General features: G+C 41.6%; 1 protein-coding gene across 1 annotated transcript in view; it reads right to left on the bottom strand.

Moving 5' to 3' along the window:
- Positions 1–23,379, bottom strand: part of CDHR3 (cadherin related family member 3) — a 131,687-nt gene that overhangs the window by 69,357 nt on the left and 38,951 nt on the right. The window contains exon 2 of the mRNA XM_037511462.2: positions 5,326–5,504. The gene's annotated coding sequence lies outside the window, so the exon portion shown is untranslated. The remainder of the gene's footprint in view (positions 1–5,325; positions 5,505–23,379) is intronic.

Below are 23,379 nucleotides of genomic sequence, written 5' to 3'. Positions count from 1 at the left end.
TTGGCAACATTCTGTTCAAGATGCTAGATGTGTTCCCAAGACAATTGAAACCTTCTCTATAGCTCTTTTCTTAGTTTTCACTGTAATCTTTAACATCCATATTTCTATCAACAATTTCTTCAAAGCAGTCTATGCTTATTGTCCAGCCCCTGCCCTTACCCAATTCCAAAGTCACTTCCACATGTTTAGGTATTTGTTAAGAAAGAGAGAGAGAGAGGGCCTCCCCGGTGGCGCAGCGGTTGAGCGCTGGGTTGCGAAGCTGCCCGCAGCCTCTGCAGCGCCAGTTCGATCCCCGGCTGCTCCCCGGCCACTGGAGGAGGGTCCCACATGGCGCGCAGACCTCTCCTGCCGCCCGCTGCTCCCCTCAGCAGTGTACTTCGGTCCTGCCTGCTCTGCTCCCTGCTCTGCCTCTGGTGAATTCTCTCACCCTCCCGCGCTTCTGACTGTACCCAGTGCTTGTATAAATAAATAAATAAATAAATAAATAAATCTTTAAAAAAAAAAAAAAAAGAAAGAAAGAGAGCGAGAACAAGAGAGAGCAGGAGGGAACAAATGAGTGAAAGGAGAGTTATTTTAAGGAATTGGTTCACAGGACTGTGGAGCCTAATGGGCAAAATTGGAAGGGCAGGCTGGCAGACTTCTAATTCAAGATTTATTGTTCCAACTCGTGAATCAACTGGTAAATGTGAGGACTGGAAACTCAGGCAGAATCTCTATCTTGCCAACTGGGGACAGAATCCCTTCCTCTTTGGGGAATCTCAGTCTTTGCTCATAAGATCTTCAACTGATTGAAGAGGCTCACCCATATTATGGAGAGTAATCTGTTTTGCTCAAAGCCTGTAATTTAAGTGTTAGTCATTTCTGAAAAATCCCATCACAGTGACTCTAGACTGGTACGTGACCAAGCATCTGGGCATCATCATCAAACCGAGTTGACACATAAAATGAACCATCACAGTTACTCTGAGGGAAGGTTCTGAGACGTGGTTCTATACTGTCTGGTGCCCATACAATGTAAGAAGGAGCTCTGGTTGCCCGTTTCTGCGAGGCGCTGTAATGGAATCTTCCCTCTGCAGTGCTGTTGCTTCTACCTCAAATGACCCTCTTGTGTAAGGTAGTAAGCACTCTGAAAAGGACAGGTTGGAGCTATTTGACCTGTTAATAAAAAAGTGCTTAATAAAGTTCTGTGTTCATGACCAAATTTGATAGAAGATTTGCTTTCTTTACAAATGGGGAACACAGTTGTAGGGAAGTAGTTCATCCGTATTTACCTCAATATTTCAATAACTGTCATCACCTACAAAGAACCTAAGAGCTGTGCATGATGACCAAATTGACTTGTCAGTTCATAATAATGGTGATATGTAGTTTCATATTAGATCAGGAATGCTCACATCTCACCCTTCCATTTAAATCAGGTTTGTCTGCTCAAATGTCATCTTTTCCAAACAGCCTTCTTTGATGAATCTAACTAAATTAGCCAGTGGAGACCAGCAGGCGCTCGCACACACATGCGTACACACACACACACACACATACACACCTCACACATATTCCATTAGCTGTGGATTATGTCCAAATCCTGCTTCATTCTTCTTATTGGCACTTATCAAAACTGAATTATATTTAGCAGCATGTTTATTTTTTTTTCTCCTCTGCCAATATTGAGCATCATTAGGGCAGATAATGTACTCATTGTTGTATCCCTAGAACATGGAACTACACTGGGCATCTGCTACAAGTTAGTCATTATGTGTTGACTGGACAAATAGGTGAACTTATGTAAAAATCTACACCTGTCAGGTGGCAGGTATGGGGCACTAGTACTTAAAAGCACAAAAGAGGTAGTTTAAAACAAGTGGCCCTCCATCAACTTTTGGTCCTGTAGCTCTGCCTTGCCACCCTCTCCCTTACCATCCTCATCTCCTTGAACAAGCGGATCCAAGGTCTTTCACATTAACTAAGTTAGGTTTCACTTTTGGTCCCCAAGGAATGGTTTCTCTAGCCAGCCCAAATCTATGAGAAGTTTAGCAAGTGTTTGCTTCCATGTCAAGTGACATGTTTTGAGTCTTCATGGGTCAGTTGGTGTGCCTCAACAGGAGCACTGAAATACAGTGACAGGTTACTAATTAAAAGGACAAGGCCTAGGGAGTGGGGTGGTTGCTAAGGAGAAAGAATGTGCTAAATAAATTGATAATGCAAATAAAACTCCAGATGATATTTTCAGTCCACAGAGAAGAACGCTATGTTTTCAAATATTGCTTAAGTAGATAAGAAGCGACAACTTATCTAGCAAAAAAAAAGTGATATGTCAAATACAAACCATTCTTCATTAAAGCAATTTTCCAAGTTTTGATATCAGGCAGCAGTTTGCTAATCCAGTTGTAAAAAAAAAATTAAAAGAAAGGCAGAATCTATAGATCTATATCTTTAGCTAGTTCTTATCTCCCAGAATGAGTCTGAATAAAGTTCTCACTTTCAGCACCAACAAAACAATAGCAAGATGTGTGACTGATTTGGTAATGGTAGTGATGATGGTGGTGGTGCTGGCGGTGGTGCTGGTGGTAGTGGTGGTGGTGGTGGTGGTGGTGATGGTAGGAGGGGAAGTTGTATTGATGGTAGTGATGGTGGTGGCTGTGGTGGTGGTGGTTACTTACACCCCTGAGCCTTTCCAATGGCTCACAGACCCTGAGAGATGAACTATTGAGGTTCCTTTTCTCCCAGATCTCGTTATGGTTGTCTCATCACAAGTTCAGGTTTTATAGAATGTGTTTGGATTGGCAGCTGTGCAGGGTTGACCTTCTGCCAATAGGTCCTTGCCTTTGCTGGGCTTAGATTTGGAGAAATGTTGCCATCTAGTGCCCCGCAGGAGTCTTAATTCTTTAAGTCAAATAAACCGGTCTCCCTCTGCCTAATTCCCATACCCTCCCTCCCAGATAAGAGGTCAGACACACCACAGGCCAGTGCTAGTGAGTACTGCCTGAGCTACAGTGGAAACCATGGAAATGTCTCTATAAGCTTTGTTTTTTTAACCTCTTTTCTCTTTAGAAAATTTACAAAGAGAAAGAGCTAGACAGAGGCAAAGGAATTGCAACAGAAATAAGATTTAGTAATGAGTTAAGATTTACATATACTGTGGATAGCATATTAAACTCAGCAAGGAATGGGGAAGAGCAATTAAGGCAAGCTCCAGATACAACAGTGAAATAAGGAAGTTATTGGTGTGGATTCCACATGTACTTTGGGTCACTGTCCTCCTAAACCTCTTATGCCCCTCCAGGCCCAACAGTCTGTAAACCTTCACACCCTCGCCCATTTAAAGCTATCAGTCTGTTCCCTCAAGTCTGTCCTCTTTGTTTTCTGCAGTAACAGCTAGCTAAATCCATCAGCTACTTTGTACTCTGTGTTCTTGAGCTTCCCCTGTCAAGTAGAAAAGGTCTATTTTTAATGGAAACCTTCAATGACTTAGCAATGATGAGCTTTTCTATTTTGTGGCAAGTGGCAAGCCAGGCTGGTGGAAGAGATGCTTTAGACAGAAAGCATTCTCTTATCTCTCTCAAATGCCAGGCCTTCTCAACCTTCAACCATGACTTTGTCCTTCAGGTTGCATACATGCTGATTTGCATTCCCAGATTATTGATTTGCTCAATACAAGCTTCCCTGCTTGTCTGTTAGCTTCATAGGGGCAAGCATCAGGTCTGTTTTGTTCACCACCAATTGCCAAGTGTCTCGCACTGTGCCTGGCCAATAGGCACACTCTAACAAGCAACAGCCTGGTGTGCACCTTTAGGGATACTTGGTTTAGCGAGTGGAAACCCAGAAGCATAGTACACAACACCAGCACCATGGAGTCAAAAGGGATGCATTACGTCACCCATCTTGTGATTTTCAAGCTGTTTAACCCCAAAGCCTTCAGTTCACTTGAAATCTTAAGTTGGGGCCCTCTCCCCCTTTTTGAAGAGAGCCCTTTTCACTATTTCCTTCATCCCCTTCCACTGGGTTTGAAACAGCTGATCAAATACCATTATTTTAAAGAGAAAGAATACCATGGAAAGCAGAGAAATGTAGAAAGCTGACAAGGTGAGAGACAGGAGAAAAAGAGTGTATGTCACAGTGGAAATTGCTTTGTCATATTTTCCCATCACAGCTCCTCACTGTAATTCAAGAACACCCATGAAGACTTGTTCTCCCTCGTCCAGGAATTCAGTGTGAGAAATATTCAGGCTGGACAGGAAACAAAAGAAACTGGAAGGGGTATCAGGGGGGTGATGTGGAAAAGGAACCGTGTGGCTGGAGGAGGTGGCTCTGAGGACCCTGATGATTTAGAGGGTTGTAGACTGTAAAGGGTCCATCTGGGAAATAGCGGCCACGTTGAGACACTGAGGACAAAGGCCTTTTTGTCCTTTGCCACCCGTCAGGCAGTGCTTTTCTGAGCAGCTCTAATTATAAATCCCTGTCCTGCTAAGATGGGTAAACTTGGCAGCATTTGAGATCTGCCTTGTGTCTTAACTATTTCTCAGTTGGTTTCGGTTTGGCAAAACCCCAAATGCATTTTGCCAAGCACTCTTTCCCTTAATTTCTAATCCCCTGAGTGGCTTAAGGGAAATTTCATCCATATGTTTCTGAGTCATTTACTGTGAACTCATCTTTTGGTAAAAAGAAATATGTTCTCAAGTCAGCACAGTCCAAAGAATAGCACATTTTTAGACTGAAATGGGTCATGCTTTCTTTGGAAAGAATTTCCTGAATTTTCTGAGTACAAGGATTGAAGAAGAGCAGGATATCCTGTTCTCATTTTCCTCCCCACTCTGCATGTCCTTTTTTAATGATAACTTGAAAATTTGTTCTATTGTTTATGAAGCTGGTGAATGCCATACTTGCATTAAGGTCTAAACAAGCTTTATAGACTTGCACTTTTCAATACAAATTCTCATTTTTAAACTATGTTGGTAAAGAAACAGCAATTATTGAACACACACTACATGACCGGTGTATCTCAACAGTCTGGTGAGACAGATAGGGATCTCATGTATAAGGAATCTGAGATCAAAAATATTAAGTAACTAAAGAAGTTGTGTACTTATACAAAGACAAAGTCAGAATTCAAGTCTAGGACTGTCTGACTCCCAAGTTCATGTCTTTCTACCTGTCCTTGTTCAATCCTGTGTACAGAGGGGAGGCCAACACATGCAAGTTGACAGTCATGATGGAACTAAGGATGGTTTCCAGGCAGACATTCTTTGTAAAGTGAACAGGGACTAGACTTGACATTATCACAAAATATTTATCCTCTCTTTCATTGCCTCTGAAGAGTTTGGGACCCACCTTACTCACTCTGGTGAGATGTCACTCATGGAAGTTGTCAGTCTTGAGTTGAAGTCTTCCAATATGACTACCATGATGACGAGCCTTCAGGTATAACTACCAGCTTTCAGGATCTACTGGTAATAGAGGTAAACAGTACCTTGGGGATGCAATTGGCAAAATCCAGGATGTTGAAAATTCTGTAAGACAAAGAACACAGCTTCTTCAATAAATAAATGGCAAAAAAGAAAAAAGAGGGCAAGGAGGCCTAGATGCTAGAAAAGACAAGGGACATGTTAACTGAATGCAGTATGTGGATCTTATTTTGATGCTGATTTGAATGAACAAAAAAAAAAAGAAATTGGGGATAATCAGGGAAATTTGAGCACTGCCTGAATATTTTCTATTTGTTGTCATTTTTAGATGTGATGATGGTATTTTGATTATGGTTAAAAAAGATACTTTATCTCTTAGCAATACTGCTTAAGTATTTACAATATGAAACAATATGATATCTTGGACTTGGTTTAAAGTAATCTGGGGTGCAGTGGAAGGGAGAATGGGGAGGGGGAACAAATGAAAAGAGATTGGCTATGTGTGAATATCGACTGAGGCTGGCTGATTGGTGCATAGGGTTTATTGTATTAGAAAGACATTCATATGTTTGAAAATGTCCATAGTATAAAGTAGTAAGATCAAAGTTATTCTCATCAATTTAAAATTTCCCCTTTTCACCCACACTTGCTATTAATCTTTCCAATAACTCTATGAGGTTCTGACATGAACATGCTATGGGTTTTTGTGATGGCTGTGGTGGTGTAAATGAAAGAATGAAGCAAGGGAGGGAAGCAGAGAAAAAGGGAGGAAGAGAGAAGATGAGCCACCGAAGAGAAGAGAAGGAATTTCTTAACAAAGAGAGCCAAGTTCCTTAAGATTCATGTCCCAAAATGCACAAAACATGGGGTTCAAACTTGGCCACTCACCTCTCCAATGTTCTGATTGTAGAGCTATAGTGTAAGTGTGGGCATGGGTATGAGAACTTTCAAAGGTAAGGTGAGACTTCACCTTGGCTTTTTGTCATCTTGATGTTGGCATTTTAAATCTGCGCTGAATAATCTACACCATCAGTTACTTTGGTCAGCAAAAGCAGACCAAAAAGCTTGTGAGGTTGGTTTTTTTTTTAATAATTCTCAGATGTTGCGTTCCTAAAGTTACTGAGTAAACAACTTTGAGTGAGTTTAGGCTGATGGCAAAGTATTCCCTCCCCAGCGTCATGTGAAAATGACAGTAGGAACATTAAATTATTTTGTATGGCATCATCAATTTTCTTTTGTAGCTTTTTAAATGGACATTTTCTATCACACACAAAGAGGCCATGTGATATGATGTGCCATCCAACATCCAACAGTTGTCTTTAGGCATCTGCTTCCAATGTGCCTTCTTTCCCCCACCCCTGATGGATACTTTTCTGCTCTTTTCCATTTTTATCAATGTGAAATAAATGAAATAAATGAGACACATTGCTCTCTAAATTTAAGGCATATAGCATAATGGCTTGATTGATATATATACAAGTTTAGTTAAATCAATCTATTCAGGGCCTCCCCGGTGGCGCAGCTGTTGAGCGCTGGGTTGCGAAGCTGCCCGCAGCCTCTGCAGTGCCGGTTCGATCCCTGGCTGCTCCCCGGCCACTGGAGGAGGGTCCTGCATGGCGCGCAGACCTCTCCTGCCGCCCGCTGCTCCCCTCAGCAGTGTACTTCGGTCCTTCTGCCTGCTCTGCTCCCTGCTCTGGCTCTGGTGAATTCTCTCGCCCTCCCGCACTTCTGACTGTACCCAGTGCTTGTATAAATGAATAAATAAATCTTTAAAAAAAAATAAATAAATCTATTCAAATAGATATAATCAAAAGAACAGAAAGAAGAAAATGAAAAAGGAAAAAATATTCTCCTTGTGATAAGATCTCTTAGGATTTACTCTCTTGGAAACTTTCCTATATGGATATCTCCTACATTTCTAAAGTTTGTGGTAAGCAACTTCACTTTTTATGAGAGACCTAAATAGTACTTGTTTTGCGAACCAAAAGAAAGTCAAAGAGAATTTTCATATTTATGGCAAAAGTCAAAATGCCAAAACAGCATTTTTGTTTTGCAGCAAGTTGTTCCGGAGTCAGCATGCACCGCCTAGCTCCCTTGCCAGGAACTACCTTATACAGGCTGTGTCCTTTTCATAGCATTCCTGCTTTTACTATATACCAGTGTTATTTTGGGCTTTATGTGTTAGTGGGCCTGATTTGGTGGGTTACTCTTTGGGTCTACGGACACTCAAAATTTTTTCCACGTAAATTACATGGTAATTATTCTTTGCTTTATGCCATTTTGACTTATGACAATTTTCATAGTTCAATTTTTGATATACAGGGAAAACCTGTATATCATCCAATAGAGTTAGCTATAGTCACTACGCTATATATTACATACCTTAGTTATCTTATAAGTGGAAGTTTGGCTGATGGGTTATTTAAAAAAAAATTTAAAGACAAAATTCCAAGCATTATTGTCGTTTCACCTATAGAACTTTTGTATGCACCACTTCTTATTCTTTCAGATTCACAGGATTAATTTCAGATGGGTTTGTAAAGTGAAGGGTCTACCCAGAGATAATGGATCTTGTGGACTGGGAAGCAGGAGTCTGGGGATGGCAGTTGGCAAGAACAGCATGGAAGGAAGATACCAGGTGCTGAGTAAGCACTGAGCCTGGAGTTATGTGTGAGGCTGCAGGGAGGCATTTCCTTATTTGATGTCCAGAAGCAGGAGCGGGGCAAAGGCTGGCTATGAAGAAGAGCGGGATAAGCCCTAGTCTGACGGCCATCTGGGTAGTGTGACATCACCACCTCAACGTTGCCAGGAAGGGCACCACGCCAGGAGAGTCAGAGTTTGAGAGAATGAAACTTGTTCACTTGAACCATCAAAATGTTTCTTTCCATCCAATCTGATGAAAAAAACCTTTCTAAACTGCATTAGTCACTCTTTCTCCTTAAGGAGAGAAGTGCAGAGAACATCTAGCCTTCTCTTGGTGACTTAAAGAGATCCCCATCGAGGACAGTTTTGTGATGACCTCAAATATGCTCAGGCCTCTAGAGATTGCCAAGAATTATTTTATATGTGTACTCCCAAACCAAATGGCCACTAGATTTTTCTTGTCGCTTTAAATGGGAAGAAGTGAAAGTAGAAGAGATGTCTTTTCTCTCCTGCCAGAGGTCCCTCTTTACAGTTATCATTATACCTGCTTCTAATGTGGTGCTGCTGATGGGGCTGTGATGACTGTTACACCTGTGACTCAGGTAAGAGTAAACTGGTTATTGGATGGTCTCACTCATAGCAGGAATTTAGAAAACCTAAATAAGGGACCAGGAAAAAACCTAATTATAATAAAGTAAAAATCAAAATCAACAAGCAACTATAAACCAGAGATACACTACGGGGGAGGGGGAGGGCAGGAGGAAGAGGGAGTTGGAGCAAAACAAGGGGGGTGGGAATTGTATGGGAACTATAACCAAGATAAAAATGCATACCGTGTGCAAAAATGAAAAACAATGTAAAAAATGTTTAAAATTTAAAAAAATGATTTAAAAAAAGAGTAAATTGGCTATGCATGACAGTCCAATGGGCTCACCTCTGAGTAAAGTATGTGGATTTTTTTATGTCCTCAGAGCCTTTTTGTTAATTGTTAGTTACAAGTTGATTCTAGATTGTTTCAGCTGCTGAGTAGGTGATATATTACTCTATATTACTCACTGCTGTTTGACATAAAAACAATAAAAATTAGATCACACGTCAACATCTCCCAGAGATAAGAAAATATGACAAAGCATAAGAGAGGGACAGTAAGTAGAAATGAAAATATAGGCAAAGCATGATAAAAGCATCCTCTTAGCTATCCATGAAACTTGGTGGGAGAGAATTTAGAATGGCAATAGCAATTTTTAAAGTATGTTTCATTCAAAAGAAATATATCTAACAAAAAGAGACACAGAACTTTAAATAAGAACACATTCAGGGCCTCCCCGGTGGTGCAGCGGGTTGAGCGCTGTGCTGTGAAGCTGTCCACAGCCTCTGCAGCGCAGGTTCAATTCCTGGCTGGCCAGGGAGAAACACACATGGCACAACAGACCTCTCCTGCCTCATCCGCTGCTCCCCTCCAGCAGTGTCTTCGGTCCATCTGACTGTTCTGCTCCCTGCTCTGTCTCTGGTGAATTCTCTCACCCTCCTGTGCCTCTGGCCTGTACCCCAGTTCTTGCATAAATAAATAAATAAATCTTAAAAAAAAAAAAAAAGAACACATTCAGCTACCCCAAAATCAGTAAGTCTAGGAGTGAAAGGTGAAGTGGACGAAAGATGCTTTCCCAAACATAATATTAACCACTGCATATAGATAAGAAAGAAGCAAGTTCTCAACCCCCACACAGCAAGCCTTCTTCACTCACAAGAAGAGCAGGTAGTCATTGTCCCAGCTGTCTTACTGACCACTCCCTAGCTCAGCAAAGAGCTGTGCTTTACACTTCACTTGGATCAACAAGTAGGTATATTTGGTGAGTTGGAAATGAAAGCCCCTTAGATGAGATGCTTATCATGTCCTTCCAGATTTCTAATGACAAGAGATTGGGATGCAGGGTGCTGGCAGACAAGGGGCTTGAATATTAGGAAAGGTTTTTCAAGCTGCAGGGAATAGAAATCATTCTATGAACTGAGGTACCCCAAAATTGATTCTTTAACTTACCGTGCAGCAAAATCATCTGAAGAAATGTTCTTAATTAAATTTTCCTATGGAGGAATAATTTGTAAAAATTGAGTATACAGGTATTAAATGTACATTTATTACCCTACCATGAAAATGAGTTTTGACAAATGCATTGTTTTGTCACCCATGTCACCATCTAGATATAAGACGCAGCTGTCTCTCCAAGAAAGCTTCCCTAGGTTTCTCACTCACACCCAGGATACCCTTCCAAGAGGCAATCTCTGTTCTGGTTTCTTTTTCCATATCTTAGTTTTGCCTACTCTAGAATTTCATATAAATAGAATCACATAGCAGGTACATTATGTGTGGATTCTGTCACTCAGCATCACATGTTTAACAGGGAATCAGTACTCTCTCCCTTTCTCTTCCCAAGTGGCATCTTAGTGTATGGATGGGCTACAATTTCTTTTTTTTTTTTTTAAGATTTATTTTATTTATTTATATAAGCACTGGGTACAGTCAGAAGCGCGGGAGGGTGACAGAATTCACCAGAGCCAGAGTGGGAAGCAGAACAGGCAGACTGACGATACACCGCTGAGGGGAGCAGCGGGCGGCAGGGGAGGTCTGCACGCCATGTGGGACCCTCGCCCGGCCGGGGATTGATCTGGCGCTGCAGAGGCTGCGGGCAGCTTCGCAACCCAGCGCTCAACAGCTGTGCCACCAGGGAGGCCCAGGCTACAATTTCTTTATCCATTCTCTAGTTGAGGGACATTTGGATTGCTTCCAGTCTGACACTATTATTAATGAAGCTGCTAAGCCTTTTAGTGTATATATGTTATCATTTCTCTTGGGCAAAAATCCTAAGAGGATTTTTGTTACTGGGTAGGTATATATTTTACTTTAGAAGAAACTGCCAGACCAGTTTCCAAAGTAGCCACATCATTTTGTTCTCCTAGCAGAAATGAGAGAGCTAGTTAGTTTTTCTGCATCTGTGGGTATCTTATTTTGGCTGGAATTTGCATTTTCCCAACAATGAATACTGTCGAACACCTCACATGCTTATTAGCCGATTATATCTTTTCCTTTGTTAAGTGCCTATTCAAGATTTTTAGCTAATTTTTAACTGGGTTGCTTGTCTTTTTATTACTGAGCTGTAAGGATTGCTAAGAGACGCTGAATACAAGTTCTTTGTCAGATGAGTGTGTGGCAAATACTTTTTCCCAGTCTGTGACTTATTTTTTCTTTTTCGTTTTTTTTTTAAAGATTTATTTATTTTATGCATACAAGAGCTGGGGTACAGGCCAGAGGTGAGGGGGGTGAGCAGATTCACCAGAGACAGAGTGGGAAACAGAACAGGCAGACTGACTGAAATACACTGCTGAGAGGAGCAGCGGATGAGTCAGGAGCGGTCTGCCTGGCCATGTGAATTGCTCCCTGGCAGGTGGGGGATCAAACTCCTGCTGCAGAGGCTGCAAACAGCTTCATAGGTTGCATCTTAATCCCTTGAGCCACCAGGGAAGCTCCTCTCCTTTTTCTTAATAGTATCTTTTGAAAAACAAAAGTTTTCAATTTTAATGAAGACCACTTTAACACTTTTTTTCTTTCATGATTATCTGGGGAACCTAAAAATATTACCCATGCCTTAGGCCTCCCTCAGAGATTTGGTTCAGTTGGTCTCTGTTGCCACCAAGAATTGGTGCTTTGTAAAGATTACAACAGTCTTCCCAAAGTGCTGCCAGTATTAAGAACCCCAGTGCTAAAAAGGAAACATGATTTGAAATATAAAGGTCGCTAAAATAAAATTCTGAAAATATAATAAGACATAACTGAAGTAAACATCAAAGTACTACCTAAAAACCCCTGTGTCATCATAGGGAACGTTGCAATAAGGAAGGAGACAAAGGAACACACCAGGATAAAATAGGAGGGGCCATGGTGCTGTGACAGCTCTGGCCTCAGACCTGCAAAATGCTCAGAGTGCAAAAAATGTACCTTGCAAAATTGTGCTTGGGACAAGAAAATGAACAAGAAGGGCTATGGCCCATCATCTGGGAGAACAGATGATGGGACTACCCAGCTGCAATTTTACTTCTGTCCTTGCCATCTGGAAGCAGAAACTCCACACCAGTAAAAACAGAACACAGATGGTGAAGAGGGAACAGAAGCTGAAGATGGATGGAGAGATAGTGAGAGAGCCCTGAGCAGCTCTAAATGAGTTCGGGTCTCTGGGTCCCATGAATTACAGCCCAGGGAACTGGAAGACCTTGCAGAGGTAATTGAGGAATCAGGCTGTAATCTCTGAAAATCACAGAGCAAGAGAACAGTGCCAGAAAACCCAAGATGAAAAAATGTTCCAAGTTTCAAATTTGGGGCTGTCAGAAACTGTCAGGTCAAGGCATTGTCCAGCATCTGCCCCAGGAATGTGCCCCTGGAAGACTAGGCAACTGTCCAGGGAGTTCAAACCCTCCCTACCCACAAGAAGCACTTTGACTGCAAATCCAGATGACAAGTTTCTCTTCTCTAGGATAAGTCCTGTACATGGGTCTTGGCCCAGCCTTGCTTCACTATGTTTTGCTTCTCTTAATGATCCTGTCATTAGTAATTTCAATTTACTGAGCACCTACTATATACTAGACTAGTGTTTCGCAAATTCTAAAACTTTTGAGCTCTCAAGAATATATATTCTGCCCAGAGATACAAAGACCCCCATCTGAAAAGCATTGGATAAAAAGTTAAGAGCCAGCAAATGAATAACCTGTGGTACATCCAGACAATAGAATACGTACTGTTCAGTACTAAAATGAAATGAGTTATCAAGACACCAAAATATAAAGGAACTTTAAAAACATATTTCCAAGTGAAATAAGCTAATCTGAAGAGTTTCCAACCATGTAATTCCAACTATACAATTATTTTGGAAAAAGCAAAACTAGAGACAGGGGCTCAAAGGGAGGAACCGGAATGAATAGGTAGAGCACAGGGGATATTTAAGGCGTGAAATGATTCTATATCATACCATAATGGTGGACTCTGTCATTGTATATTTGTCCAAACAGTAGAACTCACAATGCAAAGAGTGAGCCCTAATGTAAACTATGGACTTTGGATGACAACGATGTATCAGCATAGGCTGATCCTGTTGGAGTAGGGAATGTTGGTGGTGGGGAAGCTCTGCATGTATGTGGCAGGGGTAAATGAGAACCATACTTTCCTGTCAACTTTGCTATGAACGTAAAACTGCTCTAAAAATAAAGTCTATTTAAAAAGAAAAAGAAGTCAAGAACATAAAATTTTTGCAGAGAACATTTGGATCCCTGAAAGTACATCCATGGGCCCAGTTGGAGAAACAATATGTGAGGTACTTCATATGCATTATTTTCACTTGCAGGATACATATTGTTATCTTAATTTTAGAGCTGGTTTAACTGGGACTGTTTTAAATAAGTTGCCCCCAAATACATTGCTAGTAATTGGTATAACAGGATTAAAGTCAAGTCTTCCAAGTAAATTAAAAAATCCATGCTCTTGACCATGGCACCCCACTGCTTTCCACTTGGACCTTGTCTTACTGCTGGGTACTTCAGTGGCTCCAGTCCATTTCAGACCTTTCTCAGTCTAGCTTTGTTTGCCTGCTTGTCCCTTCATCCCAACTGTGGTGCTGCCAGGATCCCTGATCAACCCTCAGCCCAGTGTTCATCATGAATTCCCAGTCCAGCTAACTGTGTGCTTGCCAACCCCATTCTAAGTTAGGCAACATTACTTCCATCTCCAGCTTTGATTTCATCCTTGTCCCCAACTGTATTCACAACCAGTCTGGGAACAAGACCTATCCTGGTTCAAGCCTAATCATAGTGGTTTGAGCTATGAAAAGAGAAAACTCATTGTCTCTGCTGCTGTGACTAAAGGAGACCAGCACTTAATCATTTCCAAGAAGTGATGTTGTCATATTTTCTAAGATCAATCATAGACCAACATTGGATACCATCTATGAACTCAAGGTGCTTTTCCTTGTGAAGAGGCTCATATTCCCATCCCAGGTGTAATGTCAATATCTTAAGTGATAGATCTCAAGGAAAAGAGTTAGGTCAAGAGTCATCAGCTACCTCACAGAGTCAAAAATGCCAGCCCAATTTCATGTTGCTAATAAGGAACCACTATTTATGAAATCACTGCAGCAACAATGCCTACATCATGACTTCTCTTCTTCCCTATGACATAGGAGCAGATGGTCCATACTTGTCTGGGTGCCAGTTTCAGTAATGCAGTTATTCTCATTGTCCAAAGATGGACAGCAATATCTGTTACCTGTTTAATTACCTTCTGGATTTTGTGTAGTGTACATCTGCAATATGATATTTAAACTTTTTAATGAGTTAGTTTTAAGTGTAATTGCCATTCTAACTTTGTGTGTGAAGTCAAGTTCATAATAAAGCTGTTACTATATGAAAAAAAAAGTAGCCAAACTGTTAACCAGCCAGAGGGAATTAGAATAGGTAGGCACAGCTCCAGTGTCCCTGTGGAAGCTGTTACATCTTCTCTCTATAAAGATGAAGCAAGGACTTCTAGACTGCATTGGAAGCCAAGCAGGTGCTATGCCATTGCAAAGTAAGGAACTGCTAACTGAGTTCTGTCTGCAGAGACCTAGGCATGGTCTTCTGAGAGACCCTGGAATGCCTGGTATGGCTCAAGGGTGTTCTCATTTGAGCCAAGGTTAACACCATGAATATCAAGGCCATTAATCATTTCATATTCAATGGCTAAGAACATGTTAGGTCCTCAAAAGCTGTGATACTGTCGTCTTTGCCAGTGACAAACATTACCTACAGGCTCATATTGGTGTATACTGGAGCACAGATGGCCTGGCATCACCCATTGCCCTGCAAAGAGTTCATCAAGATCAAGTTTTTCTCAATGACTTAATATTCATCATCCATCTCCTTCCATCATCTTTGTGAAAAAAATAAAATCAAGGGCCTCCCCTGGTGGCACAGTGGTTGAGCGCTGGGCTGCGAGGCTGCCCGCAGCCTCTGCAGCACTGGCTCATTCCCCGGCCGCCAGCAAGGGTCCCACAAAATAAATAAATAAATAAATAAATAAATGAATAAAATAAAATCAAGTACTGAGGCTATGAAGAGGGTAGGAGGCTTTCAAAGCCATAGTCATGTATGGCTACTGCTCAATCTACTAGGCCAGTTCTTGGCAGATGTGTTCCCTACTGCATTATAGTTTCAGAGGCCTTCTACCTACCCACATAAGTGAAAGATGGAAGCAGACATAATAGCCTTCTGGACTCAGTCTAATTGCTAAACAAGCTTTCTACGCTCACCAAGGAACAATTTTATTATACATTGGCTTCATAGAAAATTGCAAGCTGGGGCCTCCCTGGTGGCGCAGGCAGTTGAGCGCAGCGCTGTGAAGCTGTCCCGCAGCCTCTAGAGTGCTGGTTCTTTCCCCGCCAGTCTCGGAGCAACCCACATGGCGAGCAGACCTCTCCTGTCTCGCCCGCTGCTCCCCTCAGCAGTGTATTTTGTCAGTCTGCCTGTTCTGTTCCCCGCTCTGTCTCTGGTGAATCCTCTCACCCTCCTGCGCATCTGGCCTATATCGCAGCTCTTGTATAAATAAAATAAAAATCTTTAAAAAAAAAAAGAAAATTGCAAGCTAAGAAGTGCACTGATTAGTGAACATGAGCAATCTGTTCTCTTGATGGTTATATTTTTCAAAATAAATTTTTAAATAATCCTTCATTCTATAAAAAATGAATTATTTTTCTATTGTCACTGTTAACAGTTACAACAAGCTTAGCAGGTTCAACAACACAAAGACATGATCTTAGTGTTCTGTAAGCCAGAACTCTAAAATCAAGGTGTGGGGAAGATTGTTTTTTTTTTCCCCAATGACCCTCCTTGAGAATCTATTTCTTTGCCTTTTCCTGCTTCTAACGGCCACCTGCATTCCTTAGCTTGTAAGTAGACTCATCCTCTACCTGGGAACTCAGTTGTTATATCTCTCTGACCCTTCTTACATTGATCACATTTCTTTATGTGGCTGCCACAGGGACAGATTCTCCACTTTAGGGATGTGTGTGCTCACAATGGGTGTACCCAGATAATCCAGGATAATCTCCCCACCTCTAGATCCTTGATTTAATCACATTTGCAAAGTTGTCTTTCCCATGCAAAGTTATATATCCAGAATTTGGGGATTAAGACTGGAGGGGAAGTGGTTCCATCAGTCTACTTACCATAAAGGTAAAGGGTAGTCGTAATGCCATTCATACTTTCAGTGCCTTTCATATTCCCAGAGTTTGTAAATGAGTGTGTATGCAGTTGATATTCTATCATCTCAATTTTTTTCTTTTTTTTACATTCCCAGAAGTATATTTTATTTATATATTTTTTACGAAGATGTGGTATATACAAACAATCAAATACTATTCAGCAATCAAAAAAATAAACTCATGCAATTCACAGCAACATAGATGGAGCTAGAAGGAATCATCTTAATTTTTCTAAGGGAAGTGTAACAGGGTGGTCCCCAGGAAGGGGGGAGGTTCCCTGCCCCACCCAAGGGAGGGTGGAGCTGAGCAGGAAGAGGAGAAGCTGAAGAAGAGACTGAGGAAGGAAGCAGGATGGAGCCAGGAGACCTGGAGGAGGCGCATGGAGCCTAGAGACACGTGAAGAAACTGCGCTTGTCTTTTGTTCGTAGACTTGTTAGGGGGAAAGGATGTCCTGAGATAATCTCATACAGGCTTTGTGGACTCCACCCCCACTCCAGACTAAAGCCATCAGGACATTGGGAAAGACAAATCCCATCACCACCAAGGGGAGGGTGGCTGGGACCTGAGGGTGGAGTTGGGCAGCCAGGTTGGATATAAAAACCAAACACGTGGGCCTTGCTCGCTCTCTGGCTCGCGATCACTTGCCTCCTGGCTTCACCGCTCCTGGCTCGCGGCCAGCTCTCAGAGCGCCATTTTGGGATTCCTGATCGGCGGATCGGGTAGGACTCATTTAAAACTTTGTCTCCCACTTTTCTCCCAGAGCTGTACATTTCCTCATTTCCCTTTCCCTTGTAAATAAACCTTTTATTAACCTTTCACGTGTGCCTGCAGTAGAGCATTGATAAGTCCTTTTAAGCGCGCGGGTGAGGACCCACAGTCAGGCACCCCGTTTTGTATCGGGGTTGCTCTACAACAGACTGGGTGACACAGATGTGGGTGAGACCCATGGGGAGGTGACAATGGCAGCTTTTATCTTGATGTTGATTTTGCTCTTTTCCTTCCGGGCTTGTCCGGTTGTTTCTGGCCCTTTTCTGTGGGTCCCCACTGGAAGATGCTTTAGACTTGTAGCAGGCTTTGGGGCCTTGTTCTGGGCCGATCCCATATGGATGGACTTTTACCCACGAGGGGACAGGTCACTTTGGGTGCTTCATTTAGAAACTAGACTCTTTGCCTTACCTGTATTGTTTCCTAGTTTTATTAAAGATCCTTCCCATTAGTCTCATGTGTTTTGTGTTGATGCGGCGGATGGCAGAACACATTTAGAATAGGCAGGTTTGCAGGGTTTGGGCTGACCCTCTCCCTGTCCTATAACAGATTGACCACCTTTCATTTGATAGACATAGTAGCATCAAAATTACTTGTCAAAGAAATTTGCTGAAGCCTGCAATGCCGCGGACCAGCATAGCAGTAGACGATGAGGCCACCTCAGGGTTGAGAGAAGCGTGCAGGGTGGTCAGGGCGTTGGTGAAAGAAATGACAAACAGACACACTTCGAGAGTGAAAATCTGAGTGTAATTTTCTTTGAGTTTGTGACCAATATATATATGTTTTCCAAAAGCACAGGGACAATGAATATCAATGAAATCAGCTTGCTCATGGGCTCAGTCTATCACCATCAGGGAGGTGATCTACATAACAAGCAATGACTTTTATAGAAGAAAGAAGGAAGTTTAGAAAGACAATAAGGGATTAAAGTTTGTAGTTCTAGAAAGACAGGATAAGATTTTTAGCATTCTTGTAGTGGTTCCTGGTGGTCATTATCTTTTGATAAGCTTCTGTCTTTTCAGGGAACTTCCGCTGTACTTCCTCTGCTTCAGGGTGTTTTGCTGTTCTCCCCCTGCGCGCTGGTTGCCCAGCAGGACCTAGGGACAGTTAGCCCTAAAGGTCACTGCAGGGGGAGGTGCAGCACTGCAATATGAGACAGAACAATTTTCTAAGGCAGAGAAGTGCATGATCTTTTAGGGAAAAGGTTTTAAGTATATGCTCAACCCTTGTCCAGAAGGCTCTGGCCTGGATTTACAGGTTAAATACAAAACTATAGAAGTACATTTTTTGAAATTGTTATAAGTAAAATTTCTAGGCCATTCAAATTTCAAGCGTGGCATACAGATCGATCAACATCATCCTCAACGCATCATCCCCTTCAGCTCCAAGATCATATTTTGAGAACTTTACACATACACACATACACATACCCCAAAAAGAGATTCATTGGATCCTTGAAGATCTGAAGAAAGCACTTACCTCTTCTCTAACTCACAGCAATCTTTCCTGGAAGAGGGAAGATGCCTTCTCTCATTGAATCTCTCCCATCCTTGCCTGGTCTAAAATTCAACCAGAATGCAGTATTACAGTACTATGATTTTCCACAAATTCTTCTCCTTCAAAGAGATCCATGCTAGTATGTTCAACAGAACTTTATTTGGTGATAGAAACATTCTGTAATCAATACTGTTCAATGTAGTAGGCACTAACACTTGACTTGTAGCTAGTGTGGCTAAGCAACTTAATTTTTTATTTTGATTCATTAAATTTAATTTAATGTAGGCAATTACATGTTGCTACTGGTTACTATATCGGACAGGGCAGCTCTAGACCATCTGGAGAAAAGGATAACTTTTATCAAGATCATATTTGATCCTGAAGATCCCATCTGGAGGGATCAGCAATCAAGTACTCTACCATACCATGCATGGGTCACTGCAAAATTCAAGCTTTTCCAGAGTCTGAGAGCCTGAGATGAAGCACCAAACGCAGTGATCCAATATCAACACATACAGCACCTGCAGGACCCAAAACCACAGGTTTTCTGCCCTGCCCCACCCTGGTCCTGTCAAAGCAGCAGGCTCAAAGGGTAAGAATGTCCAGAAATTTGCCACAGTTCAACCTCGGAGTCTTTGCATCTTGCAGCAGAGAACATCAGCAAAATGCACAGTAGCAGGACCACTGTGCCAACTGCAGAGTGTATTTTTCACTTAACCCTGAACACCCAGATATGGTGGTTATGCCTTTCCTTTCAGTTTGCATCCACCATTACATTTGGTAAGTTGAAACTTCTAGCAGTTCTAGAAGGAGATATCAACAACAACAACAAAGTACATGTTCAAAGGGGTGCTTCTGGGTCATCTGTTCCTTTGGTCTCTGCTATACACCATTTAACCCCATGACTGGGTTGTGTGTGTAACCCACAACCAAGGTAGAGCCTTCTCCTATACTATTCATCATATTGGCTAATGCATTCACTAACATAACTCATTTTAATCAGATTTACAAGAAACCCATGGTGACTACAACTGCCCAGAGGTACATATGACATTTTTATGAATCTTCCCCATTGGTTTACCTTGATACTGTAACCCCAGTTCAAACCCTAATTTTTGCAAGTCAGAAGATAAAGATGACTTTTCTTCCATGATCTACTGCTCCCATCACCAAGCTATTACTGTTCCTTACAGTTAAATTTCCCTATAATTTCACTATAAATTTTGCCATTTGTTCTGCTACATCTATCCCAGTTCCTGCCACAGCTCCCAAATCTCTTATAGTCATCATGATAGGAACTAACAATCTATGAATGTCCTGTTGACAGGAAAATCTATGCATAATCTTATACCATGTCAATTTGTCTGTAAGGTAAGTGGAATAAACTATCTTCCTGGAGAAACTCCATGTCAGGAACCAAGTATAGATATTCACCCAATTCACCCAATTTTTCCATAACCCAAACTTGAGGAAGGTAGATAACACTTCCTGCTCCCACTTCCCATTGCCTACCTCATCCACTCTTTTTTTTTTTTTAATTTTTTTAAGGATTTATTTATTTATTTATACAAGCACTGGGTACAGTCAGAGCATGGGAGGGTGAGAGAACCCGCCAGAGCGGGGAGCAGAGCAGGCAGAAGGACCGAAGTACACTGCTGAGGGGAGCAGCAAGCAGTGGGCGGCAGGAGAGGTCCGCGCACCATGCGGGACCCTCCTCCGGTGGCCGGGGAGCAGCCGGGGATTGAACTGGCGCTGCGGAGGCCTCAGGCAGCTTCGCAACCCAGCGCTCAACTGCTGTGCCACCAGGGAGGCCCAGCTCATCCATTCTTGAGGGGTGAAGCCAAAGGTCCTCCCTACCCCCAAAATCCACCTCCTTCTTCATCATTCCCATTTTCAAGGTTACAAAATGAGTAAAACCTGAGCTGACAATAGAGTTTATTAAAACAAAGAAATAAACTAGGGTTTACTTGGCCCACAAAGTCAAAATGAACAAAGAGACCTACTAATCTCTCCAAGGCTATACGATGCAACTGGAGTCTCCCATCACTGCAGATGGTGTTCACAGCAGAGGAGGGAGATTCCCTCTGCTCTGCACATAAAATCCAGCTTTCAGCAGTGTGCATCAGAGGGACTTTACAAATTTGACTGTGACTGTCTCTTGGGAGTAGAATTCAGAACTCATTTAGCATCTATTTATTTGCATTTAAGAACAAAGAAAGGAAAAATCAGAAGCATGACACACTAGTGCAAAACTTGGAATCATATTGTTCAAATGTTCTATTTAGTAGCTTATTAGCTGTAGGAACCAAGACAGGTCACTGAACGACACTGGCCCTTGGCCATCTCGAACACTAGAAAGATACTTATTCTGTAAAGTTCTCATGAGAGATCATCTAAAAGATATATCTGGACTCACTGTAAATTTACTCCAAATACAAGCAGAGGAGAAACAAATAAGGTCCAGAAATGGGAAAAGAAATGCTAAGAAGGAAACAGTAACTGTCTTCAAGGGTTTGAAGAAGTGGGATTATTTTTCCCTGTGTTTCTAAATGGCATAATTGAGACCAATTTGTATAGTTTAAATTCACCATAAGGAAGAACTGTTTCAATTCAGGCCACTACTTACGAAAGCTGAAAGTGCCCCATTGGCTGAGCTGTCTACAGTGCAAGTTGTGTAACCATCTGCCAGAGATGACATTCAAGGGGGGGTCTTATTCTGCGAGCCTATGTAGATGAGGGGCTCGGAAATGGCCTGATCATCAGAAGCACAAGGAGAGCTTTACAAAATGCAATTTTTTGGACCACACTTTGTTCTAATAGATCAGACAATCTTGTGAGTGTAAAAATACACGTTTTAGAAAACTTTGCCCAGGGACTCATAAAAAGTAAAGCTTGGGAACCATTAGGTCCTTGAGTTTAAGAATTTGTGACTTGATATATGCTTAGTTTAATTTTGAAGAGTAAAGTAGGAGTAAATCGGACCAGAGCATATGTGTAGGAAATGGGAAGGAGAAAGAGGGCAAGTGAGAGGGTAAACAAGTGTCCCTACCCGCAACACCCCACCATGGCCAGGATATAAGGACTTCTCACCAGGAGATGATGTGGATCCCTGGGGACCCTGCTGCCATCTGAGATTGGGACCTTTCTGCAAACCTCCAGCATAAATTTCCTTGGAAAACTGTAGTCTCAAACAATTCCTTCCTGATAGAATCATATGGCATACTTCATTTTGAGAGATAAGTTAGGATTTACACAAAGCTGAATGAGGAAGGAGATGTCTGGATGTTATGGCCAATGAAAGGAAGAGAGGAGAGGTGCAGCCTTTGTTACCTTTTAACTGGAAGATGTTCTTTCAGGCAGCAAGAGATTTAAGACATGCCATAATTGTTGTTGTCACTGATGAGAAGCAGGACAGGCAGGAAGTGGACTTTTAACAGCAGCCAACTTCAAAAATTGAAGCACTCCTATGCCTAGAGGGAGAGCTGTTTAGAGTATTAAGTACTAGTATTAGTACTAGTATTAAGTACTAATTACAATGACAAATACTTCCCTAGTCATCTTAACTAGCTAAGCACCTCTTAGCTATAATATAAAGGTGTTGGCTCACTCTTAAAGCAGTATTTCCCAATTTGTGCAGAGAAGGCCACCTAAAAAACTCAAAAGAATGCAAAAGTGATGGTCCCCTGCATATTTTTTTAACAGAGAAGAAATTTTTTTACTGATTTGTAAATAGTGGGAATATTGAAATGTTAAAGAAGCCAAAGATGCTTTTTCCCTTATCAGTACCACCATGTCTTCATTACTGACCCTATCCTCATATTTAGTAACTTGATTTCCTAGACATTGTTCTTCAGAGGCATCTTGGTTATTCTTGCTTCTTGTTCTTCCGTACTAATTTTAGAATCAACTCGTCAAGTTCTTTTTTATTTTTATATTCCCCATAAAATTGCAAACCCCTGATTTTGACCCCAATCCCTCCTTTCCCTGCCCCCCTCCCCCACAAAGTGTGTCTCTGGTTCATAGTTGTTTGTTGATTTTGATTTTTTTCTTTCTTATAGTTATTCTTTTTCATGGTCCCTTATTTAGGTTTTCTAGATTCCTGCTATGAGTGAGACCATCCGGTATTTTTCTTTTTCTTTCTGGCTTATTTCACTGAGCATGATCCCTTCCAGCTCCATCCATGTTGCTGCAAATTGCATGTATTCATCTTTTTTGAATGCTGAGTAATATTCCATGGTGTATATGTACCACATCTTCTTGATCCAGTCATCTATTTTTGGGCATTTGGGTTGTTTTCAAAGCTTAGCTATTGTAAATAGTGCTGTATAAACATAGGGGTGCAGAGGCTCTTTGGAATTAATGTTTCTGTGTCCTTTGGGTAAATACCTAGGAGTGGAATTGCTGGATCCTATGGAAGCTCTATCTTTAGTAGGTTGAGGAATCTCCACACAGCTTTCCATAGTGGTTGGACCAGTTTGCACTCCCACCAGCAGTGCAGGAGAGTTCCTTTCTCTCCACATCCTCGCCAACATTTGTTGTTTCTAGTTTTTTTAATATGTGCCACTCTCACTGGTGTGAGATGGTATCTCATTGTAGTTTTGATTTGCATTTCCCTGATTGCAAGTGAAGTTGAACATTTTTTCATATGCCTAGTGGCCATCAGTATTTCCTCTTTGGAGAAGTTTCTTTTTAGCTCTTCTGCCCATTTTTTGACTGGATTATTTTCTTTGTTTTTGTTGAGTTTCATCAGCTCTTTGTAGGTTTTTGTGATCAGTCCTTTATCGTTAGTGTTGGGCGCA

This window comes from Talpa occidentalis, unplaced genomic scaffold (genome assembly GCF_014898055.3).
Source record: "Talpa occidentalis isolate TD23 unplaced genomic scaffold, MPIMG_talOcc4v2.1, whole genome shotgun sequence".
NCBI classification, from domain to species: Eukaryota; Metazoa; Chordata; class Mammalia; order Eulipotyphla; family Talpidae; genus Talpa; species Talpa occidentalis.
The sequence above is the reverse complement of the archived record's forward strand: the minus strand, read 5'-3'. Positions and strand labels throughout refer to the sequence as shown.